The sequence below is a fragment of the Cryptomeria japonica genome, chromosome 10 (genome assembly GCF_030272615.1).
Source record: "Cryptomeria japonica chromosome 10, Sugi_1.0, whole genome shotgun sequence".
Classification (NCBI taxonomy): domain Eukaryota; kingdom Viridiplantae; phylum Streptophyta; class Pinopsida; order Cupressales; family Cupressaceae; genus Cryptomeria; species Cryptomeria japonica.
In genome coordinates, this window is record NC_081414.1 from 494,814,051 (window position 1) to 494,837,964 (window position 23,914).

The following is a 23,914-nucleotide window of genomic DNA, read 5'->3' on the forward strand; positions in this document are numbered from 1 at the left end:
ACCCGATTGCAAGTAAGCATGAGGGATAAAACAATGTTCTTTACATGTAGTCGGGTCTCCACGACCCGAGTGCAAGTAAGTCTTTATATTTGAACTTTAAGTTGTAAGAACAAGACCCGATTTTGCTTTGAGGGTAGCGTGAAGTGAATATGTCAAACACACTTATAGTCAGGTCTCCAAGACCCGACTACAAGTGAAAGACGCATGTATTTGCAATCTAAATGACTTGCAATAACACATAATAAATCCGATTTTCAAGACAACACGTCACTTGCATTTGCAATGCACATGGAGTACAAGAGATTATTTATGACAAGAGCTTCAATGGGAAAGACAATATGCAAATGGGAAACAACTTTGGGTAAAGCAACCTCTTATTTACTTGTAGTCAGGTCTTAGAGACATGACTACAAGTAAGTTTGAATATTTTTGAACTCGCATATGCAGTCATAAGACCCGATTTCATTTACATTAAGGAAAGAACAAGTAACAAAGGAAAGCTTACAAGACAATACGCCTTGGATGCATGAGAAGAACATGATGCCAACATAGGACTAATAATAGATGCAAAGTGAGGACACATGCTTGGATGCAGAGAGGAAGAACACAAACTTGGCACCGAATGGAAAGGAAGACTCATAGTGGGAGGTATGCTTGGACGCTTAGGACATTATCATGGTGCGATAGGAAAATCTGTTGCTTATAGTCGAGTCTTGAAAACCCGACTACAAGCTATTAACACTTGCAATAAGCTAACAAATATCCAGCAAGACATACGAATGGAAAAGCAAAAAGAAAACCCTAAAGCAATCAATCAAACAAAAGAGGAATCATAAGAACATACCTGAAAGATGAAACCGCAAAATCAAGAAAAACGACTTAAAAGAAGCAACAAAAACTTCACAAACTTGCAAGAACCAATCACGCACTTATAGGCGATATGAAAGAGACTCCCCTTTGCATGCAACCACTTCTGCATTGATTGATCTCCCCAAAAATCGCATAAAATGACCAAGGGAAACAGACTCACAAACTTGCAAGAGAAAATGAAGAACGCACTGCCACATATGGTGGGTTATATGAACTCGACCACAAGTGCTAAAAAATTGTATCGGGTTTGAAACCCCCGATTACAAGTCACGAAATAAATGAAAGTTCCAAACTTGTAATCGGGGTATATTGACCCAATAACAAGTGACTTAAAATATAAAGAAAGGTACAAAAGTGAAATCGGGTTATATTTTCATCATTGCAAGTGTAAAACACTTAACAAAACCCTTTCCACTTGTAATCGGGTCTTAAAATCAATAGCACTTGCAATGTGCTTAGAAAAACCCCCAATTTGCACTGTGACCTTTGAAACCCGATTTTGCATTAAGGGTGCAAAAAAGAGACTCAAAACAATTAAAAACTAACCAAAGAAGATCAAAAAGAGGCACACACCCAAAATAGACAAGATTTGAAACAAATTTCAACGTTGGGAAGCGTGCAAAAAGACTCAAAGGATGAATTTTAACTCAAGACTTTGCGCTTGATTGTTGTTTTCCCATCCCGGAGGAATTGCCGAAAGTCTTTATGCTTTCAGGAAACTTTATTTCCTCTCTTGGTTCCATTTTAATTTGCTGCTATTATTACTTCACAATTGTTGCTCCTTTTCTATGAATAGGAAAGAGCATAATGTTTTCTGTAAAAAGAGAAAAGGTTGATGTCCCATCCATTTTAGATTAAATTAGTATTAGAAAAGGGGGAGCCTTCCCTAAATTAGGAGAGTTAATACTCACGTGCTATGGTTGAAACCACAATTTTGCACATCCTCGCAGGTGTACAAAATTTTCAACCAACAGAAATAATCCCTCGCAAATGATCGATAAGGCGATAATAGCAATGCTGAAGAATATCAAGGCGATTAAAGTCTTTTAAGACAAATAAAAGGAAAGGTACTACAGATCAACCAAGACAAGTAATTGACATATTGCTGACTGTCATGTCCCCTCCTTGATCGTTATATACATATGAAGAGAGAGACCCTAAATGAAGAAATTATTATTAATTATTATAATAATTATCAATGAATGATTATTTAAAATTCATTAATTAAATATTATTATTTAATTAATATTTATTACTAATAATATTCTTGAAATATTTACAAATAAAAATAAATTAATATTATATTATGAACATAATTTAAATACTATATATTATCGACATAATTTATATATTCAATAATAAATAATAATACAATTAAAAGATAAAAATATATATGTAAAACCAGTGCCTTATATAGAAAGCCTTTTGACTGATTTTAGATGCATAAAACAATTCCTTATATACATCATACAGGGAGTATTTTCTGATTATTTATATTTTTAATCCTTGGAGCTGATATTTACATTTGGGGGCTTTTCCTTGTGGGCCCCACTTCTCCCTTCTTTATGGCTGGTAGCTGAAGATAATGGAAGGACCCAAGAAAACACAAATAAAAATTCCTCAACTCACTGGTTCTTTGAGCCTGATTGTTGCTGCTGTTTTAAGTGTCTAGCATATCAAATGGTAATCTTTATGGCAGACCAGATCTGACACATGTCAGAATGGTCTCCCTAGCAACAATATAAACTCCTTCCAAAATCTTCTTAAAGTGAAATACGAACCACTCAATGAACCATATCACCTCTTGTCTCCATTCACAGGCATATCATTTCCTATACTGCCAATATAATAATCTTCAGAAATATAGTGGGTAACGTGGCTCATGGCAATACCATTAAGACATAGCATAGAGTTGACTAAAGTAGTGATAAGTATATGTTTGAAAGCAATTAACATATGAAGTGATATGCAGCGATTATGTCTTACAGAGAAAATATTGTCATCACTAAATGTCAGCGATAATGTCTTGAGAGGAAAGCTCAGTGACTACTCCACTTGGCAGCATGATTTGCAATCATATTAAGAAATGTATTTAATAAACTTACGTCTGTTGAGGACAAAGATAAAACAAGTCAAATTTACTTATTATCAAGATGGTGGATTGGGTCAACTATATGAGAGACGGTTACATTATAATGATCGAACTATTTAAGAATCATCAATGATCAGCAAAATCATTAAGGAAAACAAGATTCTGATTTGTTAAGTAACCGATCAAAGTATAACCAAAAGGTGCGATTTAGGACAAATTAAGAATACGTGTCTATTCAAACATCGCTTCCCATCATATATTAAGACCATCTAATTCACCCGAGATGGGGGGAAGGAGGCCAAGGTAGGATCGGGCTATATAACAATTGATTTACAGCAGCGAATAGAAGAGGACTCACGGAGGAATATATGAAGCCACAGGAAGGGTAAGGAAAAACTGCAGATAGAGGAACCACTACTGCTGCGAACATAATAGGTAAGTAATAAATTAATATTTTATATATATGTTACTGGTTATTTACTGTATGTAATATGGAATATAAGTAATTAACGTTCTAATATATACAAGTAAGGAATGAATGTTTTAATATATATGTAACGAATGAAATTAATACATATTTAATATATATGTTAACGAATGTAATTAATACGTATAAATATGTTAAGGAATATTTTAATTTATATGTTAATGAATGATTTTCATATGTTAATTAATATGTATAAATATGCTAATGAACATGTTAAGAGATATGTGTAAACATATGTGATAAATATGCGTAGATAGATGTTATTGAATACATATTAATAAATAGATAGGAATATATTGAACATTGATATGCATATGTATGGCTTGGTTATTTAAGTTCAACCAAGAAGAGACAGATCTGGCCAATCCCCTCTGAGGACTTGGATGATAAAGGCATCACCCAAGGCAAGGAATAGACAAGGGTCTTCCTTGGATGGCTTGGGTGTAAGAGGTTACACCCAAGACAGGATTCGAACTCATCTTCGATTTCCTGGAGGGCTTGGAACCAAGGTTGGAACCAAGGGGTTCCAAGAGGGCAAGCTTCACGGCCGCCTAAGGACATCTTGGAACCAAGGGGGCGAGCTTCACGGCCGCCTAAGGACATCTTGGAACCAAGGGGTTCCAAGAGGGCAAGCCTCACGGCCGCCTGAGGACATACTTTTGTATGGCATTCGTATCCTTTTTATTAGATGAAAATTATGATTATGTTAATTTAGTATTAAAGTTAGATTGCAAGTTAGATTACTTCTATATATATATATATATATATATATATATGTTTGTTGTATTCTAACAATCTATTTTGCAGGTTAATGATCTCTAACTAGTAGGGACATTACACTGACTAAGACGGGAGTACACAGTTCGATAGAAGGAAGACTAATTAACATTCAATCCCTAAAGCAAGTTGATCCAAGACAATACCATCGGCCCAAGGCATGGCAAATCCTGGGCATTAGGAACATAAAAATTAAGATTATCACTGTCTAAAGGAAGACCCATCAGATCAATCAAAGTTAATTATTTCTTAATGATGTTGTTAGCAAAAGACCTGTTTTGGTGGAAAGCCAGATTAATTAAATTGTTTACAAAAGACAAGGCTATTGGAGATACAACTCCTCACATCATGCCCCTTGGTGGGATATAAGAGGAGGATCGTAGATTTATACGAAAGGGGGGGCAGACTTGTTTTTAATTTATATATCTTCACTTCAGCTTTGTAGAGTTCAAGGAGAAGCATAGAACAGCCAAGTAAAGGTGGAAATTTCCCACCCAATCACAAGGCTAAGGATGCATGCACCAAGAGTGTAAGGATCAGCGATAGTGTCAAGATCGCATGATTGCAAAGATATAACCCAAGAAGGGCGATTCATATAAAATTACTATTCTCATACAATCGGATCAATACTGCTCAAATCGCATGATCATAAGATAGCATTCAGAAATGGTGATAAGACCCATATTAAGATCAGAAATTCCATTACTTTGTATACAATTCAAGAACTCAATCCATCACAATATTCACATTTAAGCTGACTCTTGTCCGATAACTGGAATCTATATCAGAGATCCGACTAAACCTCTCTTAAGGCAGAATATTAATTCTTACATCAGTATAGTTATATCAAATGTTTACTGGTTGATGATTCATAACTTAAGCACTTGTTAATCTAATTAGAATTATTCTTGAAGTATCTAAGTTTTGTAGAGGTATTATATATCCCTCAACTACACAATTCTAAGAGAGACCTTAAAACTACAATCATAATTGATTCAATATTTTGCAAAGTTTGAGAAGATCCTATAAGGGACATTACACCCAAGTAGAAGCTATATGTAATGTCCCCTACTAAGTTTAGGTCAGTTTTAACCACAATTAATCTATTTCAATATACTTATGACTTAAACTAGATTGATTAGGTAACAATTCCATCTTGACATGACTCAAATCAGTGATATTCCATAGTTCAACTGATTTATCAAATATTAAATTCTAAGTTACCGGTTCTTCCCCTTTTGGCCTGGGTTCCGGTTCTGGTTCTTGCCCGGTCCTGGTTCTCCCCGGGTTCCTCCCGGGTCCTTCCCAGGTGGCCGGGTTCCAACGCAGGACCCACAGGGAACCCGGCCACCTGGGAAGGACCCGGGTGGAACCCAGGTCGAACCCAGGAGGACCCGGGTGAACCCAGGAGGACCCGCATGAACCCAGGCCCATGGTTTCTCAAAAACGGGGCCCACGGGTCAAAAAAACAATAAAAAACAATAAAAAAAGACTTTAAAAATAGTTTTTTTATAATAAAACTCTAATTCGCCCCTTTATGACTTTTTAAAAAAGAATTGAAACTTGAATATTATCTTTTTTGCAAATTATGAATATGATATTAGACTTTAGTTATTAGTTTACTGATTACATTTGCGATATATGAATATTTATTGGCATTGGCAATTAATAATTATGGATTTATCATTTATCATTTATCATTTATGTATGGAAAGTCACATTGTATATTTTATTTTTGTATGGATTGTATATATTGACCATATATATAGTATATGGGTATATATATATAATTAAAATATATATATATATATGTACGGACGAACCCGTACCCGTACCCGTACCCAAGATATTTTTTTTTTTTTGCCGAATCCGCGAATCCGTACCTGAATCCAAACCCGAACCGATAACTTAGATTAAATTGTTTATTCACTATACTAAGTAATTAATTTCCTCATTCATAATTCTAAATGCGAATGTCCACTTTTATAACTGCTTCAACTTTAAGGACGAAGACATTGTTACTAAAGTGCTTGTACTCCACAATACAATAGGTTCCCTCAAGGTTTACAGGTTGCTGATTCCCACCCTATCTTGGGACTTAAACTATTGCTTGGATTTAGACTATCCCTCTTTGGAAACATCTCAATTCCCAACTTCTTAAACATTAACAGTAGTAACAAGAATTATTAAATATAGACACATTCTTCTTACAGTTTATTATCTTATGAACTCTTGTTGGTTTACAATCCAATGTCGTTATTTGTCTATTTAAAACATTATATATATATATATATATATATATATATATATGATCCTTATTATAATTTGAACATATAAACAAATAAATAAATGAATTAAATACTATTACCAATGATTTATGTATTTGCTATTAACCTTTTATATAAATTATAATACAACAACTGCTTAAAACAATTTTAGTTATTAATCTATTTAGGGACTAGCAATGGCAGACAGAACTGACCATCTCAAATCTGGTCTGCCACTGTCATAAAATTATGTATTGCCATAGTAAATATTTCAGTCTAAGTTAATATTATTATTCAAATTCTGTATAAAGACATTATCAGGCTTCATATATTACACATACTTATTAAGCACATTCCATGCATACCACCAATAACAAGGATGTTGCTGTCGGTAAACTTTATGACAGTTCTGGATCAGTCATCTTGTCTCCCTTATTCTTCCCTTGATCCAATAAGGTTTTAAAAGAATCAGAAAGTATTTGATGATTTTCTCGAGAATTGGATTGATCCTCCATATATATCTTATAAACCCGAAAGACTACATCCTTTGGATGTGAAGCGATATACCTCTTCCTTAATCATCTCTTTTCATAAACAATGGTTAATGCCTTAATCACTTCTTTTGCAAGTAATTGTTGCCCATACTAATCGCTATTCTCATAGCTATTAACGACTGCCATTTAGGTGTCTTAATTGTTTTAGACCATTTCTTATATTGAATCGATGCTCTCTTGATAAGCATATTTCTTAATATAATCGTTGTTATTTATAGTGTGGAACTGTTTTCAATATCACAACGAATCAATCCTAACTCCAGTGCTACTACTGTTGCATTACTTTCTTCTGTGGCTATCTTCCATTAGCTAATCATCACGTTTAGGTAATGGTGATTACTATATCGTAGTTATACATTAGCACTCCAGTATTAGAGTAGAAACTAAGTGGTTGATGTCCGCTAATGTTCATCAGTAATTAGCAATACTCGATGGTCTTGTCTTTTTGAGCCATCGATGAATATTACATGATGGCCGATTGTAATATTTGTTTGTAATCTATGTAATATAATATTAATTTAAATATTTCAAGGATATAATTATTGATAAATGTATATTAATTAAAAGAGTAATAATTTCAAATAATCATTTGTTGATAAATATTATATTAATTAATAAATAATGATTATTATTTTTAGGTTTTATATATATATATATATAATGATCAGGGAGTGGACATGACACTATAAATCCTTCCAGATTTACTATATAAAGACCTTAGATCCTTAATTTGTTGGACTTGACCTATGTAGTTTTTATTCATACCATGATAAACCTCAATGACTAGTCATGTGTCAATTACATCTTCTTTTTTTAAGATAAAATGGCAAAGCCCTTATAATATATTGATATCAAAAAGAGTTTACAGAAAGGGCCAATAAAGACCAGGCCTCGATAAAAGATTACATAGCAGCTAAAATAACACATGCCACAGAAGCATGACTAGCTGAAAATGTGACCATACACAGATGCAGAACCACCGACCAGGCATAATAGACGGAGAGTAACAACCCAACAAAAAACCACAAAGTGCACATCAGTGACATTACAAGTACTACAAAATATCAGCATTCCTATCACTCGAAATAGGTTACTGATTTGGAAACATATTAGATTAATTTGGCATGGGCTATTCAATGCTGAATACATCTTTACGTGAAAAAAGGCCATGTTCTTAGAAAGGCAAGGTCAATTCTTGAGTTCAGCACCACTCCTGATATGCATTCTCTTTAAGGAGAATGGGGTTCTCTACATTACAAAAGACTTAGTTAGAAGATTAGGAACATAAGGGATTGAAAAAGTTTCAGTACGAGGAAGAGGAATTTGTAGATTGTATTTGGTTGTTTCTTGATGTATCATCATGTGTAAACACTTATAGTGCTATTATACTATTACTATCAATAATTTTGTTATATTACACTATATTGTTTGACTTTGAAATTTTGAAATTTCAAATTTTAAGAGTTTGAAGATCATATATGTAATGTTTGAATTATGACAAATTGATAATCAAATTAGACTTTTGTGTTCACTAAATGCATTAATTTCTTCTTTTTTTGTGCAATAATGAGGTTTTTCTTTTGCTGCATTTTACTAAACTTTTTACCGTGTCTTGAGTTCAAGTCAAATTTTTGGGTTGCCAACACATTTACAAGCTTTTCTTTATACAACTCTATTTTTATGCTTGCCATCTACTTTTCATTGTTAACTATTGTGAACAAGGCATTCACATACATAACCAAGTATCAATTGTCCTATCAACAATCTTGACAAAAAAGTTTACCACTTCAAACTCAAAATGCTTGAAATTCATCTTTAGCGGGTCGTCAATAAGGTTTTCGTACCAAACTCTTGGTGCTTGTTTTAAATCATACAATAGTTTTGCTAATGCGCCCACATTTTTATCTTGACCTTTAACTATAAAACCCTTTGGTTTGAGTCACATACACTATTTCTTTGAGATTACCATTCATAAAAGTTGTCTTCATGTTAATCTAATGGATTTTCCACTTGTGATCTAATGCCAAAACAAATAGAGTGCTAATGGTAGTCCACTTCATTGTACGTGCAAATGGTTCTTCAAAATCAATGCCTTTTTTCTAAGTGTATCATTTTGCGACAAGCTTACCTTTATGTTTGTCTAGTGACTTATCCATTTTGTACTTGTTTGGAAAGACCCACTTGCAACAAATAGGTTTACCATGAAGTGGAGGATCCATTGACTCCCAAGTTTCATTCTTCAATAAATTATCATATTCATCTTTAATTTCTTTCCTCCACATATTAATCTAAATCAATTGAAATGTTGATTTATTCTTTTGAATGCTAATCTAAGGTAATATTTTGAAACTTAACTCGAATTTCTTCAAGTGACTATTATTGATATCGAGTTTTGCATTTACTTCTAGTTCCTATTTTGTCAACTTCATCAAGTTCAACATCTTCCAATGTTTTTGTTGCCCATTTTGGCAACTTTACCTATGTTACATTGGGCGATTCATTTTCTTGATCAAAAGCTCCTTCCTCAAAAGGTATCACTAGGGCAATAATTTTTTGATCATTTTCTATAATACGTTCATCTCTTGACTATTCTAAAATAATATACTCTACAAATGGTATCACTAGGATGATAGCTTCCTCCCATTTGTAGCTTCCAAAATCATTGTTATCATCCAAGATAAGGCTTTGGCAAATGCTCGAGCCATTGTCCAAAGTATTGCCTCTAAAATGGGTTGATATGACTTTTTCAAAATTTCTCAAGGCAACACGATTCTTTATAAATGCTAGTTAATACTTTTGAGCTTTCACATCATACCATATCCCTTGCTTTCAGAAACTTCTTACTTTGTACATCATACAATTTGTGTGTTTTTAAGGATTTTGAGTACTCCAAAAGAATGCATTACTGACTCTTGTGATCCAACATGTTCTTATCTGCCTTGGGAATCAATGTATAGCATGTGGATCCAAAATTCTAAAGATGATATGTTGATGGAAGATGATCACATCCAAGAGATGTCAAAGAACTAAGAACACAATTACAAAATTGTGGCATTGATAAAGATAATCTCCAATTAATGTTGAATGTGATATCTAAGTTCTCCCGCAATCTCCCGCATCCTCCCACGGCCATTGCGCGGCCTCTCGTGGCCTCTCGTGGCCATCGCGCAGCCTCCTACGATCTGCCACGGTCATCGCACGGCCTCCCATGTTCGTCCACGACCTCCGCGACCATCTTGCAGCCTCCCGCGTCCTGTCGCGGCCTCCAGCGTCCTTCTTTGACCTGTCGTGACCTTCACACGACCTCACTATGCCTGCACGACCATCGTCGACCTTGTTCTTCGTGTTCTTCGGCTTTTCTGGCCTATGTGTGATCAGCGCCTACTTATTCTCCTCGCCCGTGCTTGCGTCTGTGTCCTCACATGTTGTCGTTTCTTGCGTTTTCATCTGCACGCCCGAGCTTGCTTACTTTCTCTGTTCTCTGCGCCGCCTCTTTGTGTTCTCTATTTCCTCCCGCATGTCTTCTACACGGCCCTTTCACGTGTCGTCCATGGAGTCGTCAGAGGACCCCCCGCCCCTCCCCTGCATCACTCCCCTTCAAACCTATCAGCGGAAGTTGTCATCAGACAGCGTGGTTCTGGACTTGCTTGATCATGTGGCTAGACTCGAATTCGAAAATCAACTTTTGAAGAATTCTTTGCACGACTTCGAGACTTCACTGCTTGACATCTCCACCAAGATATCGATACTAGCAATCGAGAATTCTGAGTTGCGAACCCTTCTTAGTGTCAATATAGAACAGGTGACTGTGAATAACTCAGACATTTTGGAGATAAAAACCAAACGGACTAAGCTCACTACTTTGCAAGACTCACTCAAAATGGAAACAAAAAAGCAGCTTGAATCCTGGGCCACAGTTTGTAGCAAAAATAGCCCTCCTTTGGCTAGCATCGAAGAGCTCGTCCAATCCAAGTTCGTTGAAGAACACACAAACCGATCCCGTGAGCTTAACCTCAAGGTGTGAGGTCTCCCTTCGCTTTCCACATACCATATGGTTGTCGGCTCCTCATTTCTTTGCGAATACCTTGGTATCAACGGTATCATTTTAGACGGAGCATGGATTGGCTACGATTCCACTCTCTTTCTCCGCTTTCAGTCTACTGCGGACCGTTTATGTATGCTCAAGGCCAAGCGGAAGCTTTTTCCACTACCCACAAAGATCTACATTGACAAAGATCTCACTAAGGCACGGGTGGCTGAACTAAAACACTCTTGGGGGCTAGTTGCAGAAGCTCGATGCAATGGTAAGTGGGCTGCCATTCGGAACCTAAAGGCCATCATCAGGGATTCTCCCCCTCCTGGGTGGGAACCCAATCATCCTGCTCCTGTCGCTAAATGACAGTCCATCCACCTTCGGCTAGTTGCTCGAATGAGGGATTCATCCCTCAATGTGAATTGTTGGAATGAGAATGGGTCATTTTGGCCATCACCGAGCTTACTTTTGGATACTTTAGGTTCCTCTGACATTCTCCTCCTTATTGAGACACACGAGAGTATGGTTCGTCCTCTTTTGAGCATCGTCGGCTGCCACTAGCACTCAACTTTTAAGAGTGAAACTAGGAGCTCTAGAGGGGTCCATGAGTCTGGTGGGGTCACCTGTCTTGTCAAAGACCATCTTCAGAATCAGATTTCAGTGGTTTTATCAGATGTCAACGCTAGATTCTTGTGGGTCCGGTTTCGTCGCGCTACTCCCCACCCCAGGGACATTTATTAGTGTTTGCTACTTTCCTCCGACCTCTTTTTATGCTAGCCACAATGGTTCGGACGGGGATCCCTTCACCGACCTCTACGATTCCGTCACTCAGTTTTCGGCCACAGCTGATATTCTCATCATCGGGGACATCAATGCCCATACTCAAATTGCACAGACTCCTATACACAACCGAGCTATGGATTCCTTATGCATTGATGATATTGATCTTGCCTCTTCGGGGTTCCTCCGCTCCTCGGACGACACTTCAGGCCCCTTGACTAAGTATGGTCGGCATCTCCTTCAGCTTTGCAAGTCTCTGGATCTGGTTATCTGTAATGGGTTGGCTTGCTTCTCGGGCTCTCACTCCTTCACTTGCAAACCTCATGGTGGTGGTACTAGTGTGGTTGACTACGTTCTCTCGAGTTGGTTGCTCATCCCCTCCATTAGTCACTTTGTCATTACCCCCATCCCTTTGGCTGATCACTCTCTCCTTTGTTTCTCCATTCCTTGCGCTCCCCCCCTCCCCTCCCTCTCCACCCCCGCCCTCGCCCCTGCCTTCTCTGTAATGTCCCCTACTTGATCTATTTCAATATGCTAAAATTGATTGATATTCTTCAATTAGTTATTAACAAGTTCTTATTTATTTTCCTCATTAAATGATTAATTTCATCATTCATAGTTTTTAATACAGATATCAAACCCTGCCACTACTTCAGTTTTAAGGGAGAAGGGTCTATGTATGTTACCAAAGTGCTTAGAGACCAAATACAATAGGTTCCCTCAAAGTTTACAGATCCAAGCCCTTACCTATCTTGGGTCTATACCCTCAAGGATTATGGGTCGCTGATCCCCACCCTATCTTGGGACTTAACCTATTGCTTGGATTTAGACTGCCCCTCTTTGGAACATCTCATTCCCATCTTCTTAAATACTGACAGTAATAACATGATTTAGACTATAAGTATACTAATTTCTTATGTATTATGAATATATATGAAATTAAGTATGACTGTTATACATATTGCAGTCCATATTAATATTACTATTAATTCTGCATAATAACATTATCAAGTTTCATATATTAAGCATACATACTCAACTGATCCCCATGCATACCACCAAGAACAAAGATGTGACTGCTTGTAACTTAATAACAGTTCTGATCTTATCAATCCATTTTGATGTTATTGGATGCTTTGATTCCTTTCCTTTATATCTCTCAATGTGAGGGAGAGGTCACACCTCTTCATCATGCATGCCCTTTCGCAAGAGACACACCCTTTTACCATTAGCACCTTTTGAAAGAGTGCAACTCTTCATTATTTCTGCCCTTTGAAAGGGACATAACCTTTCATAATTAGATCTGCACTTCTCATTTAAATCAGATCTGCACTTCTCATTTTTCAAATTCTCCCCCACTCAAATGAGTTTGTCTTCTCCCTTTTATATCTCATGTTTGAGGAAGTCACAACTTATCATTTCATGCCTTTTGACCTTTCATTAACTTTAATCAGATTTTAATTACATTTAATGATATCTTTTATATTTTAATTTTATTGTTTATATTTATTCTTTTGTATTTTAATTTTATTATTATTTATTATTAAATTATATTTCAAAGTAGGGACATTACATTCTCCCCCATCCCCTCCCTCCTCCCCGCACCTCTTTTTGCTTCAAAGGGGACCCTGACCTCTTTGCCCACCACCTCAGACAGCTTCCCCCCCCGGACTCCCTCTTCTTTCCCATTGAGTGTCTCACCACCAAGTTTTCCTGCCTTTCCCCTATTATTTGGGAAGCCACCTTGTCCTACTCCCATTCCACCTCTCCTTCTGGCCCCCTTTCCAGGGCAAAGCGCTCTTGTCCCATGAACCTTTGGTATGACAATGATTGTAAGGCCCTGCACCAACTACTTCGCTCTGCTTTCACCCATCACCACCCCTCCTTCACTTAACCGAAAACCTCCTACCATCACCTGCTTCGCCGCAAGAAGCGTCTCTTCATCTCTCAACGTGGTACGGCCCTTCAGACCTCCCTCTTCTGTTCTCCCAAGACCTTCTGGCACACTCTCTTCCCCAGCCACTCCTCCCTCCCCATCGAGATGGACCATAACCTGTTCGTCTCCCATACTTCCGCTCTACGATATCCCAGACCAACTCCCCATCCAAACCACTCTCCCTCCCTCTTGCCATCTCTTAACTTACAACACCATCAAGGCACCGGTGAGAGTCATGAACACGAGTAGGGTTGCGGACGAGGAAGGCTTTCAAGCTAAGTTCTTCAAACATGGTGTTACTATTCTAGAGGCTTACCTCTCTGACCTCTTTAATCAGGTGGTCTGCATGGGTTTTCCCCCTTCTTGGTCCTACCACATCATTCATCCGTTCCACAAGACGGGACCTTCATCTGACCCCAGTAATTACAGGACCATCATGGTCGGCCACACCTTCTCCAAGCTTTATGCCATAGTTCTGAATATTCTCCACTCTAGAGTCTTGGATCATCGTCACATTCGTGCCAAGGGGCAAGCAAGATTCAAGCAAGACTACCAGACCGTGGACCATATCTTGACTCTCTGGGCCATCATTGAGGAGTCTCGTCATTGTGCATCGAAGGTTTATTGCTGCTTTGTGGACTTCCGCAAAGCCTTTGACACAGTTCCGAGGTGGACCCTCTTCCAGAGGCTGCACAACATCGGTATTTTCGAGATCCTCCTGACCGCCATTATGAGACTTTTTGAGAAGGTCCTGGGTCTGATCAAAACCCCTACTTGGTTTTCTAGCTTCATCAACAACACCATTGGCATCATACAAGGCTGCCCCCTATCTCCTACCTTGTTTGGGATATACATTGATGAGTTGGAGGGTTTCCTTCACGAGCTTTTGTTCGAGGAGGATGGGTGCCATCTTCATTAGGATCTCATCTGCATCCTACTTTTTGCATATGACATTGTCCTCTTAGCCTCCTCCCCTAAGGGCCTATAGACACAACCGGATTGTTTGGCCTTTTTCTGTGACCTGAGACAATTGACAGTTAATTTGGGGAAAACTAAGGTGATGGTCTTTAACAGTCTCAAGACCTCTCATCTTCACTTCTCCTTTGGTGGATCCGAGATTGAGATTGTCTCCTCCTACATCTACTTGGGGGTTAAGTTATCCAGCCCTCGTTTTAGCATGAGACCCGCCATCCAGCCGCACATCAACAAGGGTTATGGTTCCCTGGCCCTTCTTGAGAGAGTGTTTCCGACACCACTTCTACGACACGTTGTCCAAGATGGCAATTTTGGATACTCTCATCTGGCCTATTGTTCTTTACGGCTCTGTGGTTTCGAGGCCTTCCTTATTAGAGTCTGATTGGGTTTGTATTGAGCGGGTCCAGATCCTCCTCCTTCGACACATCATCAAATGTAAGTAGTCTACTCCCCTCAATATCATTTTGGCTTGGTTCGGTGCTCGCCCCTTTAAACTTGAGGCCATCTTTGATCTTATTTGGTTCCTTCACCGTCTCCGTGGTTTTGCGGACTCCAGCATTGGGCAGCATAGATACCCTTATCTTGCTTACCGCTCCTCAGAGGCTATTGCATCTTCAGCCCTTCTGGGAGAGCTCGTTGTTGGTTCACTGGAGCTTTGGCCCTCCTTGGTTCTATCGAGATTGAGATGGACCATCTCCCCCCCTTCCAGTACTCTCTTAATGCCCCTCACCATCTCCTCCCTTCCAGATAGGAGTTGAACAAGTGTATTAGAGACGAAATCTACAGACAGTTCATTCATACCACCTGGGTCAACCCCCATGGGGGTCTTCGCCCCAAGATGGCATTCTATGCAGAGCACTTTATCGAGTTGCAGGACAGGCTCATTGTTCATCCTTCCTAAATCTCACGCCACTAGTCTCATTCCCTTTGGATCCCCCTTGGTTCTTTCAAAGTGGGGTCCCACCGGCTCCGGATTGAGATCAATCACCAATTGGACAGAATGGACAAAGTTTGCCAGCTTTGTGGCTTTAGTGAGACTAAGACGGAGGAGCACTTTATCTTCCGATGCCCTATTTATTATGAGATCAAAGGGCGATTTCACTGCCTTTTTAGAGAAACTTAGTCTATCTCCAGTTTCTTCAGGTTCACAGACCAGAGATGCCTTGCTCACTACTTTCAGGAGACCCTTAGACTTCAGGATCAGTCATTGCAGCGCCCTTGGTGCCCTCAATCTTGCTAGCTCATTACCTCCTCTGAGCTTCACCCCACGCGTGGTACCAAAAGACAGTTGAATACCTCTCCCAGTCACTCCAGATCAATGAAGCCCCATAGAGTGTTCTCACATCGGTCCCCCTCCAGTCGGAGCCAAATTACCCAGTGGCAACGTCCTACTGCCTACCCCTTGGTCTTGAGGTTTTTCTCCACTGCTCTGGCTTCTTAGGGCTTTCTCTGTTGGCTTATTGGTTGTTCGCCTTGGTTGTTTTTGTTGTTTTGGTCTTTGTGGACACCATTTGGTATCCCTGCTGGTGACAACTCTCCTTGTTTGTAACCTCCAGTCCCTTTGACCCGTTGGTTGTCACTCGTTGGACATTAATAATTTATCTTAACTTATCTACCTTTCATACCCATTGGCTTTCCATAGGAGCTACATATGTCATGCCTATTTTGGTGCATTTTGTGAGCTTCTAGTTCAAGAAATAGAAAAGCTAATTCAAATGAGCCACATCAAATCTTCAAAATTACATGCATTAGTGGCTAGTTATCCTAAGCAACGAAAAGAATCAATGAATCCTAAAAAGCAAAAGAAAAATCCCTGTAGAGATAGAGCATAATCAGAGTACAAATCCTCTCCCTCATAAGAAGAATCGTAGAGGAGAACCCCAAATATTACCCAAAATAGATTAATGAGTTGAAGCATCTTCTAATGAGTACCAGATCAAATTGCCTTAAACTACCTCAAGAAGTTCGTCTTCTTGTTCTTCATAGTCAAATAGGTAAAAGGGCAATGCACTCGTCACAATTACCCATTCTAAGTCCAAGAGATGGATCCTTGATTCTAGAGCTTCACATCATATGAATTCATCAAAAAATGTTTTCTTCATTTGGGAGTTGTTCTACACCATAGCATTTGTGGGAGAATTCTCCGATTTACATGAGTGAAGGATAATTAAATGATGTCCTTTGCAATGCTTTATTGTCAATTAATACCCTTTCCATCTATTGAACTACACATAAAAAGATAGTGAAGAGTGTTCAGCTTAAACCAAATTTTGTGATCATTCAAGATTTGCAATAGAGATATTATTGCAATTAAGGAGGTAAACGGCCAATCTAGATTGTACACTTCAAAAAATTTCCCCTACCATTCCTTTAGCTAATGTTCACACTCAAGCATCTAGTCTAGACATGAGGAGATAAAATATGGTCATTTGAACCTTCAAGTCCTTACATCAATTAAGGTTCTAGAGATATGTTTTGGCATTCCATCCTTTGTTGCTTCCATTGATTCTAGTATTTTTACATCCATGGTTTTTAGCGATTCATTGAAGCGAGATCATATTCATTGTCTTTTGAGAATATCACCTTGGGGTGAGTACTTGATAGATATATGAAGATTGTTTTGAGAGTCACTTGTAATAAATGTAAAGGACGCAATTGAGGACAACCATATCCTCTTCAATGATAGTTCAATCACAGCTAGTCTCATCATCATTGTCTTTGGATCTTAATATACATCTATTTCCAAAATGTTCTAGATTGTCAAATTATTCAATTAGGCCTAGGACTCATGATTTGACTGTGTCATTTTTCAACACAAACATGGAAACACAAAATCTTTCTTCCTCATATTCCTTTTAGTTATGTGAAGACATCCTACATACACTTTTGTGCTTGTTTCTTCCAAAGGGCAGAAACATTGTTTGGCATTCATGGATCATCTTTAGCATTCAATATTGCCCATATACCATCAAAGCATGACTACACCTTGAGGGGGACTTCATGGTCTCTTTTTTTGTCTCTCTATTTGGGGACTTTTCTCTTTCCTTGGGGAGGGGTACCTAAAATGGCTAGGCATTTGTCCAGACTCATTATCCATCTTTACTACCCACCTAAGCTATGCTTATGGGGGCTTGTTGCTGCATTATTTTATTGCATATCATCCACCTAGGATAGGACAAGCTTGCTTAAGTAGGTATCTACATAAGTAGATCGTACTTGCATCATATGACTTTAATTTTCTTAGTTTGGTAGAGATGTGCACGCATGTGACTACATCTCATATTATCCCACATTGGTTGTACATTCACATCTTCTGGTGGTGTATCCTAATTATACACACCTATAGCTCTCATTTGAGCAATCTAATCTAGAATCATTGCATATTTGTACCCTTTGGTAGAATAGAATCATCTGTCATTTGAATCTTCTTTTGCTTTCATTGAAGCTCCTTGATCTTGTGTGGCTATCTCCATCACCAAATTTTACAATTTTGCATTTGTGGCTACCTTTTGAAGCAATGACACACTCATGTCATATGGAATGGGTGAATTGTTCCCTTTTCCTTCAACTATCAAGGTTGTGACCAAATTATCCAAATATGATTCCTCACTATGTTGAAATGAAACTTGTAAAACCAAAAATTGGCACAATTGTCTACTTCCTCATGCTTATCCTTGCTCTAGATTGTACCTTCAAGCAAACATTGTGATCTAAGCATGCTTTGCAAAACAAAACAATCACGTGACTAGACTCTATGATCTAGGCATTTTCTACAAAAGATAATAGCCATGTGCCACAAATCTGTTGGAACCAAAACTAAAGCCCACAATCTGTTATATCAACAATTGATTCCATCCTAATTCATACAAACTACTAATGTTATTCATCCTCATCCTCCCCAATTTTGTTTTTGCAAAGGTCAATCTCATTTTTTGTTCTATCTCTAGCCTAGCATTCAGACATAATGTGACTTCATTGCCAACAATATGTGCAAGGTTATACTTGTGACAATCGATGCCTCCACATATCTACAACCCATAGTAGTTACAAAAATTAGTCCCTATGTTAGTCCTAGACTCCTAGTACACCAAACTTTCGACCGACACTGTTTCCTCCAACAGATAGGCTTCTACTCCCTAAGGCCAATGTATGGTAAGTGAAAACTTAGATTTGATTAAATCGGAAAAATGCTTATTTTAATGCAGAAAATAGTGTTTACAATATTTACTCTAGCACTTTAAACCATAGTAGCAAAAATCTATCTCCAGTATAACCATAGTAGCAGCTTAATTGGAATTCAAAAAATGCAAAAAACAAAAAAGAGAAAACTATTAATTTCTATAGTTAAATGCAATGTACTCGCATCAAGACAAAGACAATGAAGAGAAACAAGAGTTCACTCCATGAATTTTGGAATACAATTTTTTTTTCATTAATTTTCAGATTGTTGATTACATTGCATAATGCATAGTACATTACTACATAGTGAAATCCAGAAAGTACATAGCTCAAATAAAAAGTTCAAATCTTACAACATACAAACTAACAAAACCTAGAGTTAGCCAATGATTGTTGCCATTACAAAGTACACTTCACTAGAAGGTTGCAAGTCCTCATGATTGAGCTCTAGAGACAGGCGCTCTCCTAAATTAATTGCTCTCCTCATGATCAACTGACAACCAAAGATGATAAAAGCTTCCTCATCAAAAAATGGCTCCTCATCATTTGCATTCTATTTGGAATCTGAATCAATCTCATCAAGATCAATTGGTTGATGTTCCTCAATGGATCTATACCCTTTAAGGGAATTGATTTCACTTCAAAAGGTTTATGTTTTGCACTACGTACTTCAAAAAACCCATGAATGATTATCCATATATCCCTTTTTCCTTGCATCAACAAAAATCTTTCATTTTGAGCAAGTTGAAAATGCATCTTGTTCGACAAAGTGAAACAAGGTTCTTATCTTCTAAATCAAACTTTCTTCCATCAACTCTTTACCAAAGGTTCACTTGCAAATTTCTTGATTCCTTGATTGCCCAAGTTGGCTTTAACTTGTGTCCTTTGTTTGCTAAGCTAATTCATATTCCAAAAAGCTCAAAATAGGATTGGTGTTATAAAAAAGTATTCACCCTTCGTTTCTAAACTAGGCAATTGTTATTTAGCTTGAAGGCTTCACATAAGAAAGTTGTTATCACCCTTATGAATGACCTTTCAGATAAATGGTATTCAACTCTAGAGTTACTTATCAAAGAATAGGGTTTAACCTCACCTTGCCAAATTTTCGCTCCTAATTTTAACTACAAAAGTTTTTGTTCTATTTTCTAATACCCCTAAACATTAGAGGGGCCCAGCCCTAATGTTCAATTTTGTCTGAATAGATAATCTTTTTAGTAATTTGGGCATTGAGAGACTCAAACCTCTCAACTTACAAATTACTCTCTACCAATGAGACTTTAGTGATTGGATCTTCTCCTAAGTTTTCAAGATCTGATGTTCCTATTTATATCCTTCCTAAGGCAAGAAATTCTTCACCATGTTGATGAGCCCTTAAAAGAAAAACATGTTTACAATTCAATGCATTCTCATATCTTGATTTAATATTATGTTTTTCTTTCATCTCTAAGTGTCTCTTTGCTTTTTCTTACGTTTATGTTTTTCTTTCATCACTAAGTGTCTCTTTGTTTTTTTTTTACGTTTATAGTACTAGTACACCTTTTTTATTGTTTTCACCTAACCCTAATCCCTAAACCCTAAATCCTAAATCAAAGTCTACCTAAACATTAAACTAAAATCTTTGCTTATAGCGAACAAATTTTTGCTAAGCCTATGATGATTTCTTGAAACTTACACTTTTCTACAAATTTAATCACTAGAAAATTGCAATGTACTGGTGATTTGTCTTGAAAAAAAATGTGCACATCAATTTTACAAATTAGTCCAGTGTGACCAGGAGACGGGGGTACTTGGAGATGCCAGAGACTGGTACCAATACTAGTATGGCTAATTTTCAAAAATAGGAGACTGGGGTACTTGGAGATGCCAATTCGTTTTTTTAATATAATATAATAATTTCCAGAAAATATCATGACATAGATCTTTGAAAACAAGTATAGTGGTAAATTTTAACATTAACTTTAAAATTGAAGAAAAATTGAAATTAAAATTGCCTATATTGTTAGTACCATAGCCAATCTAAATGGTTAAGAGAAAGTAAGATAATATAGGTGTTGAGCACACTCAATATTGTCGGCTAAATAGTAAAAGCAATTTCTATTTTGACCATTACAATGACAAGATATCTGTCATACAACTATTTATGTCCCTCTCAAAAACTCTCCACTGTCAGTAGATCTGATCACTATAACTTTGCATGGATTTTTGTATTCTTGCGGCGCGGTTTCCTTAGTAGTTATTTCCCTACGACTTTGCGTTGCTGTAGGTTTATTTTATTTATTTGCCTCTCTTTTTTGTCTTTTGCCGCATTTTGCCCTAAGTTTTCTAGTGGGATATGTCAATTTTTTGTCAAGATAGGGAGAGTTCAAAGACAGCAACCAAAAGGACCCTATGTGTCAAGAAGTTTCTAGGGATGTCTCCAATACTAGAGACGCGTCTCTTGATAACATCAATTTTTTTATGGAAGAAATCAGTTTTCATCCAAATTTTTTATTAATTGAGATTTTTACTATTTTGGCTACTTAATTTCACTCCATAAATAACAACATCAATTCAAATGTATTTCAAATATTAAATGAATAACACTAAGAAATTAAAGCAGAAAATGTAACCAAAGCGATTAACATTGAACATTAACAAAGAAAGGTCAAGAGTCCCTTCTACCTTATATGTGACTTGATAGGCACAGGGGAAGAGTCATTCATCTCTTCTTAATTCCCTCTCTTCAAGACAACCAAACTTAAAACTAGTGTCTTTTGATCAATAATAAACCAAAATCACACACCGTCACAATGCAAGCTTGGAAACATACTTTCTAAATGAAATATTTTAACATCAATCATAGCTTTCAGTTATGACTTATAAGTCAAAGAACCGAGACCTGTCTTCTTTCCCTTCTCTTATCTTTAAGGCACAAAACTCGAAATTATCAAACTCAATCAACACTAAACAGAAACCGCACATATCATATGAGACAGCTCTCACAAGGTACTTCCAAAAAGAAATCTAATATTTCAATGATTATTGGGATAAAAACAGTCCTTCACTTTCCCACATGAAATTTCGAGTTAAACAAGAGAAAACTCAACTGTTGTTTCTTCCATTAGTAATTGATTGAATGTAGTGGAATAAGGATTAACCACCCTTTATTTGCCATGTGAAAATCAAAGGTGGGGAAGCAGTGTTAGACACCTTTTCATCCTCCTTCTGAACTTTGATGGAGCAGATGGATAAAACACCCTTTCTTTTATGATTTTTGAAGATGGTGGAATAAGGGTCAGTTCTCCCATCTTCCCCAAATAAAAAAGATGTCAACTTTCTATATTACTCCCACAGTATTAAAGCTCAGGATAGCATAGGTAAGTGATGCAGAGGCACAAGGAAGGTCCAAACCACTTATCACAACTCTAAGAGTTCAGTAGGGTCTTCTAGTCTTCAACCCTTGTTACACCCGGGCTCCTAATTGACAAGAAAATGCATTACTTGGGGCAGCAAAGCCTTAACCCCTTCATTTTGTGAAACCAATGGCTTGGACATGATTGGGATGCTTATAATGCCCCAAAAACAACTTAACTTAATTTGACAAAGCTTGAAAGACAAGAAAGTGAAGTCTTGCACCTACCCGGGCTACTAGGATTAGGGCCTTCCCAATGGAAGTTTACACTCAACCAGCGTATTAGCCACTTGGAAAGACTTCAAGGACATCAAGAAAGATCAGTTTCTACAAAACAAAGTGACACAAAAGACTTTTGACAGGTTTCACAAAGGTCTTATATGACTGTCCTAAGACTGTCATGATTTTAGGCTTCCAAATTGGCCTTCCACACAAGGTTACACAACATTGACCACTCCAACACTCAACTCAGGGCACCAACACTTGTATTCAGCCTCTAAAAGTCCCTTTCCATCATATTTAGGCATCCAATGGGTCAATTTCTTCTGCTGTTCCACTTATTGCAGCCTTAAGTCACTTTCATGGCCTGTCACATACAGATGCCAGGCCTAGGGCATCAAATATCTCCACCCAAACTCCTCATTCTGCCCTGCAACCAAAGGAATATGAAAGTACATACAAAAAATAACATTCCATCAAAAATCAGAATTTTCCCACAGTGGAAATGGGAGTTATTACAATTTTTGTGTCCAAGCCCTAGGTAAGGAGGGTTTTTGGACTGTTTTTACAAAAAATTCAATATCTCACTCAAAACTCAATGAAATGACACCAAACCAAAGCCAAATGAAAGGTAACTCTCCCCACTTTCCAAAAATGTCACGTGCAGATCATGGGTATCCGTACAACTCCGTACAAATTGACAGTTCTGTAGAAAAACGTGAGAAAATGCAGAAATCAGAGTTTATTGATTGAATTTCCAACATACAAAGCACCAACAACCATGCCTCGACCAAGGGGAGGTATATTTAAAGCATTTTGACATCATCCCAACTGATATAACCACCTTTTGAACCAACATGACTAACAAACACCTAATTACCTTCTCAAACACAAAAAGTTGCTTTTGACAGTTTTTGACAATATGAGCAACTTTTGTCTAAAACTTGATCCTAGACCAAACCATGACTCAAAGTCACTTAGATAAGTCCAAATAGATCCAAAAAACCCTTACATACCATTAAACATCAATTTTGACCCATTGAGACCTATTTCTCACAAAACGACAACTTTTGACAATTTGACAATTTTTAAGCAATATTAACAGTATGACCCTAATAGGACTTGACCTAACATCCAATGGTCTCAAATGACCTTATTACACCACATATGGTCTTAAAAGACCTTATTTACAACCTTTATCCATCAAAACACAAAAACTTCATAATTTGCCTCATAGAGGCCTGATGGTGCCTTGGGTGCTCCTGCACCAATAAGCACACATTAATCAATAATTTATTTAGAATGGCATATTCTGAATGAACTCGGCCTACTATATCCTCAATACACTACCATG

The 23,914-nt window shown here is 37.5% G+C and overlaps 1 protein-coding gene across 6 annotated transcripts in view; it reads right to left on the bottom strand.

Annotated features, from left to right (window-relative positions):
- LOC131039366 (uncharacterized) overlaps positions 1-23,914 on the bottom strand; it is a 336,970-nt gene that overhangs the window by 147,978 nt on the left and 165,078 nt on the right. The window lies entirely within an intron of this gene.